Raw genomic sequence first — 11889 nt, 5'->3', positions numbered from 1 at the left:
ATGAATGCATTGCTATAATTTGCTTCATTAATATTTGAAAGGTTAATTCATGAATCATGCAACTGTTTCCCCTTTGATTTTTTTTAATTTATATGCACAAGATCTAATGCCTAAGGACACAATTGCCCCCCTATGAAAATCCCCCTTGGGGCATCCTCATCAATAAATCAATTTTGGCAAGGATCTTTATTGAGCATTGATTGCCTAGTTGTCTTTTAGTTTTGGTTTATATGACCTGACCTGATCTATAACATATTCGGCTGAAAACCTGCTAAAATAAGTAGTTGGGTTGTGTCAAAAATAGCTTTCTAGAAAATCAATGTCAAGCCCTAAGCAACATGTGTTTCAATATTCTGATGATTGATGCCCTAGAATTGTCAAGATTTTCTTGGTATTTAATCTCTACAAAGGTTCCACCTCTAATACCCTTTGCTAATCTGCCAAGATTCATGCACAAGCACCTCACAAGGTCTCCCTCATTTCCTTATCCCAGTGATAGTACCTACATTTTAGAATAGGAAACACCATCATTTGGCTTATGCAACATTAACATGATATGATAACAATGATGGAAGTTTATCTAATTTTGGTCAAATATATTAAAATAATTTTAAAAAGTTCACTGAGGAGTTAAATTTTTTTATTGAGAAAATACAAAAGTCACCATTCTTTTATCGGACCATGAAGTTGATCATAATCAAGGAAGCCTTGAAGCCTTGCATTTTCAGGCCTGGAAACAACTCGATCTTGTTTTGGATGCAAAATTACCTTACAATAGAATGTGAACCTTCAGCAAGAGACATAATGATTAATGAGACATATTAAGGAATATCAGTAGGTGTTCAACAAGATATCAAGAACATGATTGTGTGGCTCGACCTTAGTAACAACAGTCGTAACAGTTTCATCCCACCATAACCTATCAAAAGGCCTGAAATCAATAGTAACAAGAATGGAAGTTTAAGACATTAACCATAAAAATAATAAATGTGGAGTAGCCTACTTGGCTGATTTCCCTTTGATGAAAGAAATGCAATAATCAGGAACCTATAAGAGCAAAAACAGGATTAATGTTGGTTAAATAAATGAAAGGGGCACGAAAGATAACAATGAGATTACCAGTGGTTTTCCTAATGGTAAATACACTCGAGGAATTTCTAGATCCCATTCAATAACATTATCTTCACTACTATGACACCTGTAATGTCCCTAAAGTTCACTCCCTGAAAGCTCCACATAAACATAGATGAGCCAAGCAAGAAGAGAATTTTAAACGAGCTACATGTTATAATAGTACTGATTATCTTCCGCTTGGGGATTGCACAAACACACTGATAATCATCATCATTAAGTTCCAATGGTCGATGATCAAAGAGGAAAGCCTTCTTGGATGATTTTACTCCGATTAGGAGGGAACCAGTTAATTCTGTAAAGATAAAATTCAATGAGACCATATGTTATAAGATTACAAGAATCCATGAACATAAGTACAAAAAATATTTTATGCAAGTGGTTCTACACAACATGGATCAACGACAACAAAGGACAAATAACTACTGTTGGAAAGATATCTCAAGCAAAAGGGACCTAAATCCATAGGGATAATAATTTGTAAGAACGACCGAAAGGACAACCAAAGCCCAACACATAATAAAAGTAGACCTCATTGAAGTAGACAATTAGTTTAGATCATACCGTCCCTCGTCAATCTTATCATCCGCTGAAAATTTGTTATGGGTGATTAGCCATAAGGCATCTCTTCTTAGTATTGTTAATCTAAAACAAAAACAACAAATATAAAACAAACATAATACCATGATAACAACTGCAAGAAAATTTAATTTATTTTTAAAAAAAACCCAACATTTTCATAACAAACCCAATTGGTTGAAGATCACGAATGGTATCTCCCAATGAAAAAGCCGTTTTGAGAGTCGGCCTATGAGATTCATCATATGCAATAATGTTTGACTGAGGAATAAATCACCATCATTAAATGGGGTTAAAATAGATACAAAAGTTTTTTAAGAAAATATATATTATATGAAACCTCAAACTCGTTAGGGCACCCCCACATATAACAACATCATGAGTGGGGTAAGGAAATTGTGGCAACGTCTACATTCAAAAAGAATTATTTAAATACAAAATCCAAAAATAAGTAAATTTGAAGTTAAGCAACACAAAATATTAAATGTAGACCTCCATAGGAAGGGCGCAGCACAAAAAGACCCGCATTCGGAATTGCGGAAGGCCATGACATCCAGCGACCATAAGTCTTATCCTTGCCAGGTAATTCATTGAAACCAATCGACTTATAGCATATCTTCGAAGAAAACTCCGCTGAGCAAACTTTAATAAGTCAACCACATTTTCCATAAGGATATGTTTGGGTTTCAAAAACTCCACTGTAATACCCAGATTCTTTGGATACCTGTAAGAAATTATATTCAGGGTATTATCATAATTGTAGTAAGATTTTCCTACAGAGTAGGTTTGTTGAGAAACCCAAGTGGAAAGCTTCAAGGACCTAAGTGTGAAAGTTTATAGAAATTTTGGGTTCACAAGTAATAAAAAAGTGTGATCTGAAGTCTTTCCGGAAACCAAGGACTGAAAGGTAAGCTTGCAGGGGCCTTTTGGAAATACTATTTCATGATTCAGGGACCATTGGTGACTTTTCAGGGACCTTTTTGTATGGAATTTTTTAAGGGACTGACAGTGAATTTTGGCAGAAAGTAAGTGAAAGAGATAAGAAGGTTTTGGATAAGATGAAGCTTTCTTCTTCTTCATCTTCATCAAGGGGCTTCTAAACCGGTGAAAGAAATGAGAAAAAAAAAGAGAAAAAGAAAAGAAAATGGGAGGTTTTGAGGTGGATGATTTGGAAATCATCAGATATAGCTCACAGAGGGATGACCTTGCTTGGTAAGAGTCTTCTTGGTTGAATTAAAGCATGATGGTTGGTTAAAAGCTTGAGCAACCATGCTAGAATTTTAGCATGTGTTTTGTGAGATTTGGGTTTGGATTTGAGTGGTAAAACATGGTTGACTGTTGTAGATGATGAATGCTTCAAGTTGCTTTAGGAAAAATCTTTGTATTTGAGATAGATTTTGCTTGGAATAGAGGATGAATTCCGGGTTTACCGTAGATTATTGTAGCAACCGGAACTTAGGGTTTGTTTTGGTTAATTAAGTTGATGATGATGATGATTAAGATGGTGATGATGATGATGGTTGGAATAGAGTTGGTTGAGTTTAATTGATTTGGTTGAGTTGGGCTTGATCAAATCAAGGGAAGTGGGTTTGATTTAAATTAGTCAAGTTCATTTAATTGGATTGGACTTGGATTTGGCTAGCCAAGTTGTAGTAGGTTAGGTTCATTTCGGTTTGAATGAGAGTAAAGAATTGGTTTGGTGCAACCAAGTAAGAATTAATTTGATTTGGACTTAATGTGCAATTGAGTTGGGTTGAATTCTGGTTAAGTTGGTTGAGGTTGATTTGGGCTTGGTTCAGATTTTGGGCTAATGACTTTGTGGTGAACCAATTTAAGGAGAATTAGGTTCAGTTGAACCAAGCTGGTTCAAGAGATTTTGTATAACAATTGGAATTGGTTCAAGGCTGGTTGGTTAAATTGAACATGGTTCAGTGAAATTGAGGTTGGTTCAAGTTGGTTCAAGAAGGTTTAGGCCAAATTGAGTTGGTTTAAGTGCAATTGGAGACTAGTTTGATTGTGCAAGATTGGGTTTGAACCGATTGGAGTGAGTGGGCTTAGTTAGAGAGTCAGTTACTTGTTTCTTGTATTTTCTTTTGGGTACAGTTCAGTTATGTCCTTAGTTTATTGTATTTATTTATTTTTCCCGTTCTCCTATTAGGTTTTGTTTAGGCTTAGGAGGAAATTCCAGGTCTAGCGGGAAACCCAATTGAGACCAGATGAGTTGGTAATGGCTATTATTTTGGATTATTGGTTAATTGTTACTATTTTAAAATAATTATTTAATAGCTAGTATTTTGGAAATAATTGTTCAATTATTTCAATCTATTATGTTTAATTATGTATAATGTTAAAGGATACTTATATTTATTTGTCGTTGTTGTGCCATGACAATCATATTGTTACATCCGGCTTTGTATAATTATACGTGGTTTCAACTGTGAAAAATACATGTATAAATGAATTAATTATTCATTTAATGCATTTATGTTAATGGTTACGTATGCTTTGACTTTGATTGATTTGTGAAAACCATGTGGGCGTATTAAAATGTTTTACTGTCAATGCTTGTGGATTTGATTTGCATTCCTGGTATAAGAATGGTGTCCTGGATTTGGACATGTATGTGATGATTTCCTCGAGTTGGGAATTGGAAAGAATTCCATTGTTGCATTGGCTTTTGAAGGTGACTAAGGACTTTAGTCCGACACTGCAGTGCGTTGTTAACTCTGAGTTTACTCTGGTCAAGAGGTGCGCGGAGCCATTGACCGGAGGGGGGTCTTTTATGTGAGAAACCCGGGTCAACGTACGGGGATCGCAATGGCCAACGTCAAGGTTATGAAAACCTTGGCGGCTCTCAATCTAGTCGTGATGGCGGCTAAGTCGGGGAGTGTTTTTATGCCGATGATTGAGGGTGGGTTTTACTTTATCTATTATTTTGGATTATGATGAGGGGCCGAAGTCCAGTTGTGGTTCTAAGGAAAGTAGTCTCTCACAAAAATTGTATTTCCTTGGAAAATTTATTTGATGATGATTTATGATAAAGTTATGTTTTAAAAGCTCTTTAAAGTTGTATTTTGCCAAAACTCTAATATTTGGGAAAGTTTGGAAATTATTTAAGAAATTGATCTTTATATACTTGATATACGCTATATTTTATTATTTGAAATTATTAAGCCACTATCAACCAACTGAAATGTGTTACAGTTGCAGGAGCAGAACCCTACTAGATTGCTTATGCGAGTATAGAGCCAGTCAGGGTTGAGTGCAGGGTTATAGTGGGTCCCTTTTCTTTCTATGTGATGGTGTCGTGATCTTGTAGCGGTAGTACCCGCAAGTTGGATTAGTTATGTTTGTTATATTCATGAATTTGAACCGGTAGTTTGTTTAAAGGTTGTTAATCATGTTCTGTAAGCCTGATTTGGTTTTTCAGATGTGTCAGTTTTCTAGTTAAAATGAATTTTAACTGATGGGTGCCACATTTACGTCAGTAAAAGGGGTGTGTGTGACATCCACAATATCCATAAACTACCTCAGTATGTGGATGATTTAATTTCAGACTCTCACAAGCAAAACTATTCATGTCCACCGCCCATCGCTGCAGTAAACAAAATTGATAGCATTTATCGTAAAGAACATACATTAAAATACTATTTGAAAGAACGTGAAAGCCTACTATTTGTAAATTTGTGCTAGCAAAATTTTCTCCCAAGCATAACCCAGCTGACGTAGCCACGCGCCCAAAATAAAGATCAAGAAGTGTCAAACTAGTTTTCCCAGTAGATGGTGAAGATTCAGAATCTAATGTCATTAAAGATATAGGGTTGTGTAACCCATCTATTACCAAAACAACTTAGCCATTTAAAATAGGGGAGAAAGCTAAACGAAAGAAAACATAAACACTAGGTATACTCTTTTCTTTTTCATACAAATCAATCTATCCAAGTAACAATGTAATTAAAGGAAAGAGATATTGAACACAAGCCAAAAGATAATGTGCAAAACTTGAGAAAAGAAAGAAAAAAGAGAATAATTACATTTGGTGCCACACGAATGCACGAATAACTTTAATCTTAAAAACAATGCACTCCAATAGATTATCATTTTTATCCTCTAACATGAATACTTTGCGTGGATCATGTGAACATTCGCTATTTTTGATCACCTAATTTGGAATAAAAATAGGAAGTTAGAAAATTCTGACCTTAACCGCTAACTGTACCATAAGTAAATAAAACATACAATGTCATTGGCTCTGTTAAATCATTATGCAATGAAGTAAAACTAACAGTTGGATGTATTCTAGTATTTAGATGAGCAAGTCTAAATATTGGCAAACAATTTTTAAGTCATCCAACTGTTAGTTTTACTTCATTGCATCTAGTATTTAGAGTTGCTCATCAATAGTTAGTAGGAACTACACTCCCACATGCTGGTAAAAAATAATAATAATTTGTTGCTCATAAACCAAAGTATATATATGTAAACAAATAACAATAATAATTGATAATAAAGAGAGAAAAGTAATAATCTTAGCATACCCGCATAAATTACTTAGATGCAATTTGAAAAAATAAAAAAATAAAAAATTTCACAAGAAAGTTACTTTGAGTAGCTATCTCATGAACTAAACTACTAGTGAAAGAGCAAGGGTTCGAAGGTTGATTGGTAGACATGAATTAAGCTAAGAATTCCATCTAATTCATCCGTCAAATGTGATTTATTTTGCAAAACATGGTTTATGTGGGACATTGAACCATAGATTTTACTTGTTTGGCCTTTAAATGTAAAAATCATGTTGGAGATGTTCTGGACTACAACTACATGTTTAATTTTGTTTTGATGGTGGCATTGGGGCTCTAGCCCACCTACAGTAATGGTACCCATGGTTCAACCTACAGAGGCAGCTCGGACGATCAGATATAAAACACCCCTATCAAAAGGCACGTAGCATATATATAGCTAATGCTATAAGATGAGCAAGAGAAAATTTTGTACCTTCCAACTCTTGTCCAAAGCACCCCCAATGGCAAATGTTTCCTTGCCAAGATCATCAACTGTCACTATAAAAAGCCTTAAATGTGTTACTCCCATAGGAAAGGCTGGTCAAGATTACCACAGAAAGGTCACAAGACTTCAACTATGATCAATTATGAAAAAAAGTAGAATTTTTACTTCTCAAGGTCTTAATATCCAATGTGAATATTAGTAATGGACAGCTTGAGGTTTCCAATTATGGCGCTAATCAATGAGTCCAACCAAGATGGCTTATATATATATATATATATATATTTTATATATTGGTACTAATAAGTACCAATAATATGATAAATTAGTGGTAGTAGCTAGCTTCAACTTTTCCTCTAATATATATATACATATCTATATATGTGTGGTCAGGAATAAGTATATGTATATACATATCTATATATGTGTGGTACTAATAAGTATTCCTGATTGTAACCTTAAATCATTTTGATTTAAGGAATAAGTATATATATACATATCTATACATATCTATATATGATTTAAGGTTACATAGAAGTCCATGTAAGCAAGCATATTCATTTTGATTTGCTAGTATGGGAGAAACACAAACATGATGAAAGGTTTCTGTAATTAAGGATGGATTCAATTGCATTCTATTTAATAATTTTCAAAAGCATGGGGAGATTTCGTAGCATTTCAGGTGAAGGTAGCCACTTGGATCAATTAATCTCTGATGGTGATTAAAGTTGTAACAATTATTTGTTAATTAGTAATGCATAAAGCTATTGCCAAAATCCTCCAACTCAATTTCTGTTACTACGATTGAGGAGCAGGACTAAAGTAGAAGAAAGAGAAAAGGAAAGCACAATTGAATATGAACATCAATTGTGTAATGAATATGTATAAATTGAGAATGCACTAAATTTAAAGATGGGTTTCTACTTTTCTTAAGGAACATATTGGACAACTATATGTACCTGCACAAAAGAGTGCCAAGTGAATTTGTGGAAAATACTATTAGAAAAATAAAGGCTAAAGATAAATAAGGTCCGCAACAGCTTATTCTCCTTCATATCTCATCTTAAAGGTTGCATTAAATTTGAGATAGCATATCATTGAAGAACTTCAAATGAAACAGACATTTTAGATTCCAAGTAACAAATGATTTCACAAAGATAGCACCTAATAGATTTCAATGACAGATGCTCTGGCACCAAGATCTGTAGATAGTGCTAAACAGTGTGAAATCAAAAAACCACCAACATATTCTTCATGAGTCTAACAAAATAAAAAATGTGTTTATGTCTGCATTCCAGACATTGAATAAAATAGCCAGTTATTAGAACTCTTTCTAAATTTAGCTCCTAATGTCATAATTGAACATTTTTTATTCACATAAAAACAATAATATGGTTTCTTTTCCTAAAAGTTATCCAGAATTTCAACTTCTTCATATTAATTCTATGCAATATTGGGAAATCTAACTGGATGCTCTTGCTGCTAGTTAGTGTGAAACCAAGAAACAAACAACCAATTCTTCATGGGGCTAACAAAATAGTGACACTTCTATGACTGAAATCTTGAAATTGAACAGAATAGTCAAGTGTCAGAACTCTTTCTAAATTTAACTCGTGATTTCACAGGAGGACATTCTTGGACAAAAATGTCATGGTATCTTTTCCTTAATATACATATATATATATATATATATATATTTGATACTAATTATATTCCATACTATGAATTCTAACTGGATGCTCTTATAGCAAGATCTGCAGGTATACAGATAAATAGTGTGAATCCAAGAAGTTTCAAGAAATAGTGTGTGAAAATAAGAAAGCACCAACCTACTCTTCACAGGGCTATCAAAATCAAAATGCTTATATGGCTCCACACTAGACAACATTGAATAGAAGAGCTAGCTGTTAGAAATCTCTAAATTTAGCTCTTGATTCCCTAATAAAACATTCTTGAATTAACAAAAACTTAATGTCATAGTTTTCTTTCATAAAACTCATATTTTTGCCTCTTCATATTAACTCTAAACCATGCTAGGAATTCTAACTGGATTCTCTTGTATTAAGATCAACAGATACTGCTAATTAGTGTGAAATCAAAGAGCCACCATCCTACTCTTCATGTGACTAAAATTAAAAAATAATAATAATATCTAAAGAATAAAAAAAAAATCCTTGTAAAACTGCACTCTAGAATTTAATAAAATAGCCATATGTCATAACTCTTTCAAAATTTAGTTCGTGACTTCAGTACAAGACATTTTCAAATTCACAAAACCTAATCTACAAATTTCCTTTCCAATAAAACATTTAACACTTCAATTTTTTTTTCAAATTAATTCTAAAGCATGTTGGGAATCAAAAATCATCCAAGCCTGGTGATCCGTAAGAAACTACGACCAATTTAAGGCATTAGAGCAAAATCAGGGAGGAGGAAATCATAGCTACCAACCAAAACTAAAGTTCCAATAGATCTCAAAGCATTTAGTAAATCAATGATAGCATGATTAGCACCTGATCTTGAAAAAGCATTAGGAATTTTTATAAAAAAAAATATCCAATCAAGTTCAAAAAAATTAATCTCATAAATGTATTTTATTCCCTCTTATTGTACATTTATAAATCAATCTTCATGGATAGAATTAAATAACCAGTTTTACATTCACATGATACTAAAATAATAGGCAAAAATGACAAATCTTGACAATACTGAGTCCAACAACTCACATGTGCTTGAAGAAATTAATGCAAAAGTATATTGAAGGTGATTGGCAAAGGGAGGAGGTGGTAGGGGAGAAAAAGCAAAAAAAAAAAAACATAAATCATTGTGAGATTGGATTCTATCAGCCAGATCTACAGCACAAAACAAGCAGGAGATAGATATCGAGAACAATAGGTTAATGATCATAAAAACATTAATGCATGAGCAAAATGCACAGCATGCCAATTTAACATAAATGTATAAACATAGCAGGATTCGTTGCTTAATTTCGAAGAATGAATGAACTTATAAACTCACATTCTATGATGAAGTCAAGCTAGTCATCGATTTTTAACTCTATTCTTTTGGCTCCTTTAGAACTGTCATTCATCAAATGTAGTTAAAAATATGTTAGAACACTTAATATGATGCATTTTGTGGTGCGTGTGTTTAATTTAAAACCTCAAACATTAGCATTAACAAGAATGTAGAACATGAATGCTAAATAGATGACAGTATGAATCATGAGAAGTTGAATAGGTAGAAGTACCAATATAGATACATGAAGAAGTGAATTTCTTTGTCCTGAATCATTATGTCACTCAGAGTAATCACATGAAAGCTCCAGGAAGAAGATAATGAGAAGTGGAATAATTACTGTGTGAAGTAGTTTATCAAATACTCCACCAACATAATCATGAAGACGAGCACATAGATATGCATCAAAAGATGACCTTCCAAGCAAATAAGAAGCTCAAAACACAAATTCCAACCATTAATCTTTCCAAAATTTATATAAAGAAAAAAACCCATCCTTTGCTGTTCAAACCACATAAAAAAACCAATATTCCATGACAAAAAAGGAAGTAAAAAAATGGAAACACAATACCAAATCCCTCAATGGACTCCCCATAAAATCAATAAATTCACCTCAGAATGCATTCATCCATGAAATCACAACCATTGAAACCAAAAAATTCCCATCAAAAAACCAAACACCATCCATGCCTCCAAACCCTTTTTATTTTTTATTTTTATTTTTAAAAAAAAGCATACCAAACCAACAATCTTTCACTAGCGCTATGCCTAATCTAAAAAAGTGATGGAATCAACTGTTATAGCACTGAAATCCATTATTCAAACAATCATCTCCTTCAATAGTCATGAATGCACACTAAAAATGAAAGACAAATACTCCCAAAATGAATCAACTACTGTATTTTTATCATTTAATTGGAGACCAAAAGCCTTCATCCATGCTAGATCTACACGATCAATGGCAATAAATAAATAAATAAACAACAATAAAATCTCAAAAATACAGCACAAAAAGAAGGCTAAAAGTTAGGAATCCATCATCTTACCAATTCCCAGTAGAAATTGACTTTGAAGCCAAAGAATAATGGTAAACCAACTCGACAACAAGGAATAGAGAAGAACAATGGGAAGGTGTCTCCCAAGAGCTCACGGAGCTCACAAAGGGCTTGAAGAAGAGGAACTATAGTGTCAGAGATGTCAGAGATGTTGGAGAGATCACGATGAAAGGGGCTTGAGCAAAGGTAGTGAAAAAGCTTTGAGCCATTGAAGATGAACTTACAAATGCATAGTTAAAACATAAGTAAAAGTTCTATAGGGTGGATTTCATAATAATTTCATTATCTTTAAAATTAAATAAAATCATCTTTTTAAATAGCCTCCTTAAAACTTTTATTTAACCATTACTTTTTGTTAATTCATTTATTTTTTTAATTTTTTTTCACAAGTTGATCATAACAATAAAATAATTATGTTAACATAAAACCATCTTTTTAAAATAATTATATTATAATATAATTTCATATTATATTAAAAGGTTTTTACATTATATTAAAAATTTTGAAAAAATGTTTTTGTAATAATTTCATTAGTTGAATTTTTTTAATGCAATGTACTACTATTTTTTTAAAAAAATTGAAATTTAGTAATTGAAAGCCAATCTTGTCTATAATAATTATTTTAAAACAACCATATCGTGGTCAAAAAATTTTGCCATTGATAATTTTTATTTTAATAAAGGATAAAAAGCAGCGAAAATTATTTTCTATCACTAAATATTATTTTTTAAAATTAATACCTACCATGACATAAATGGGTCAAAGTATCTCATAAGTAGAGATAAAAAAATTTGTTAATAATAATTTTTATTTTAATAAATAATGGATAACAAGCAATTCGAAGTAGTCTCTATAGAAATTAGTTATTATAGACCAATTTTTTTTTAGTGTTTGTTTACGATTTTACTTGTATGTGACCTATATTTTTTGTGAAGATTTGAATCTCCTATTTGCTTATCAAATTCAATAATATGAACGTGGCTTAGGTGTTCCCTTTGTTGGTTTCTCCTCTTATCTACCCACAAGCAAAAGATTTTAACTCTTATATCAATCATTTTCTATATGGTTTGATGTGCCCCAATCACGCAATAAAATGACCAAT

At 32.6% G+C, this 11889-nt stretch overlaps 1 long non-coding RNA gene and 1 pseudogene across 1 annotated transcript; both read right to left on the bottom strand.

The window, feature by feature from the left end:
* Positions 1 to 660: 660 nt before the first annotated feature.
* On the bottom strand, positions 661 to 5518 carry LOC120263073 (annotated as a pseudogene).
* A 99-nt stretch (positions 5519 to 5617) lies between these two features.
* LOC120263903 lies at positions 5618 to 10995 on the bottom strand. Its single transcript, XR_005537167.1, has 4 exons — positions 10779 to 10995; positions 9733 to 9794; positions 6706 to 6770; positions 5618 to 5872 (listed from the first exon to the last, which is right to left on the bottom strand). It is a non-coding gene; the product is annotated as an uncharacterized LOC120263903 (long non-coding RNA).
* Between the last annotated feature and the right edge of the window lie 894 nt (positions 10996 to 11889).

The sequence above is a fragment of the Dioscorea cayenensis genome, chromosome 6 (genome assembly GCF_009730915.1).
Source record: "Dioscorea cayenensis subsp. rotundata cultivar TDr96_F1 chromosome 6, TDr96_F1_v2_PseudoChromosome.rev07_lg8_w22 25.fasta, whole genome shotgun sequence".
NCBI lineage: Eukaryota > Viridiplantae > Streptophyta > Magnoliopsida > Dioscoreales > Dioscoreaceae > Dioscorea > Dioscorea cayenensis.
Note: the sequence above shows the minus strand (reverse complement) of the source record. Positions and strands in the feature narration are given on the sequence as shown.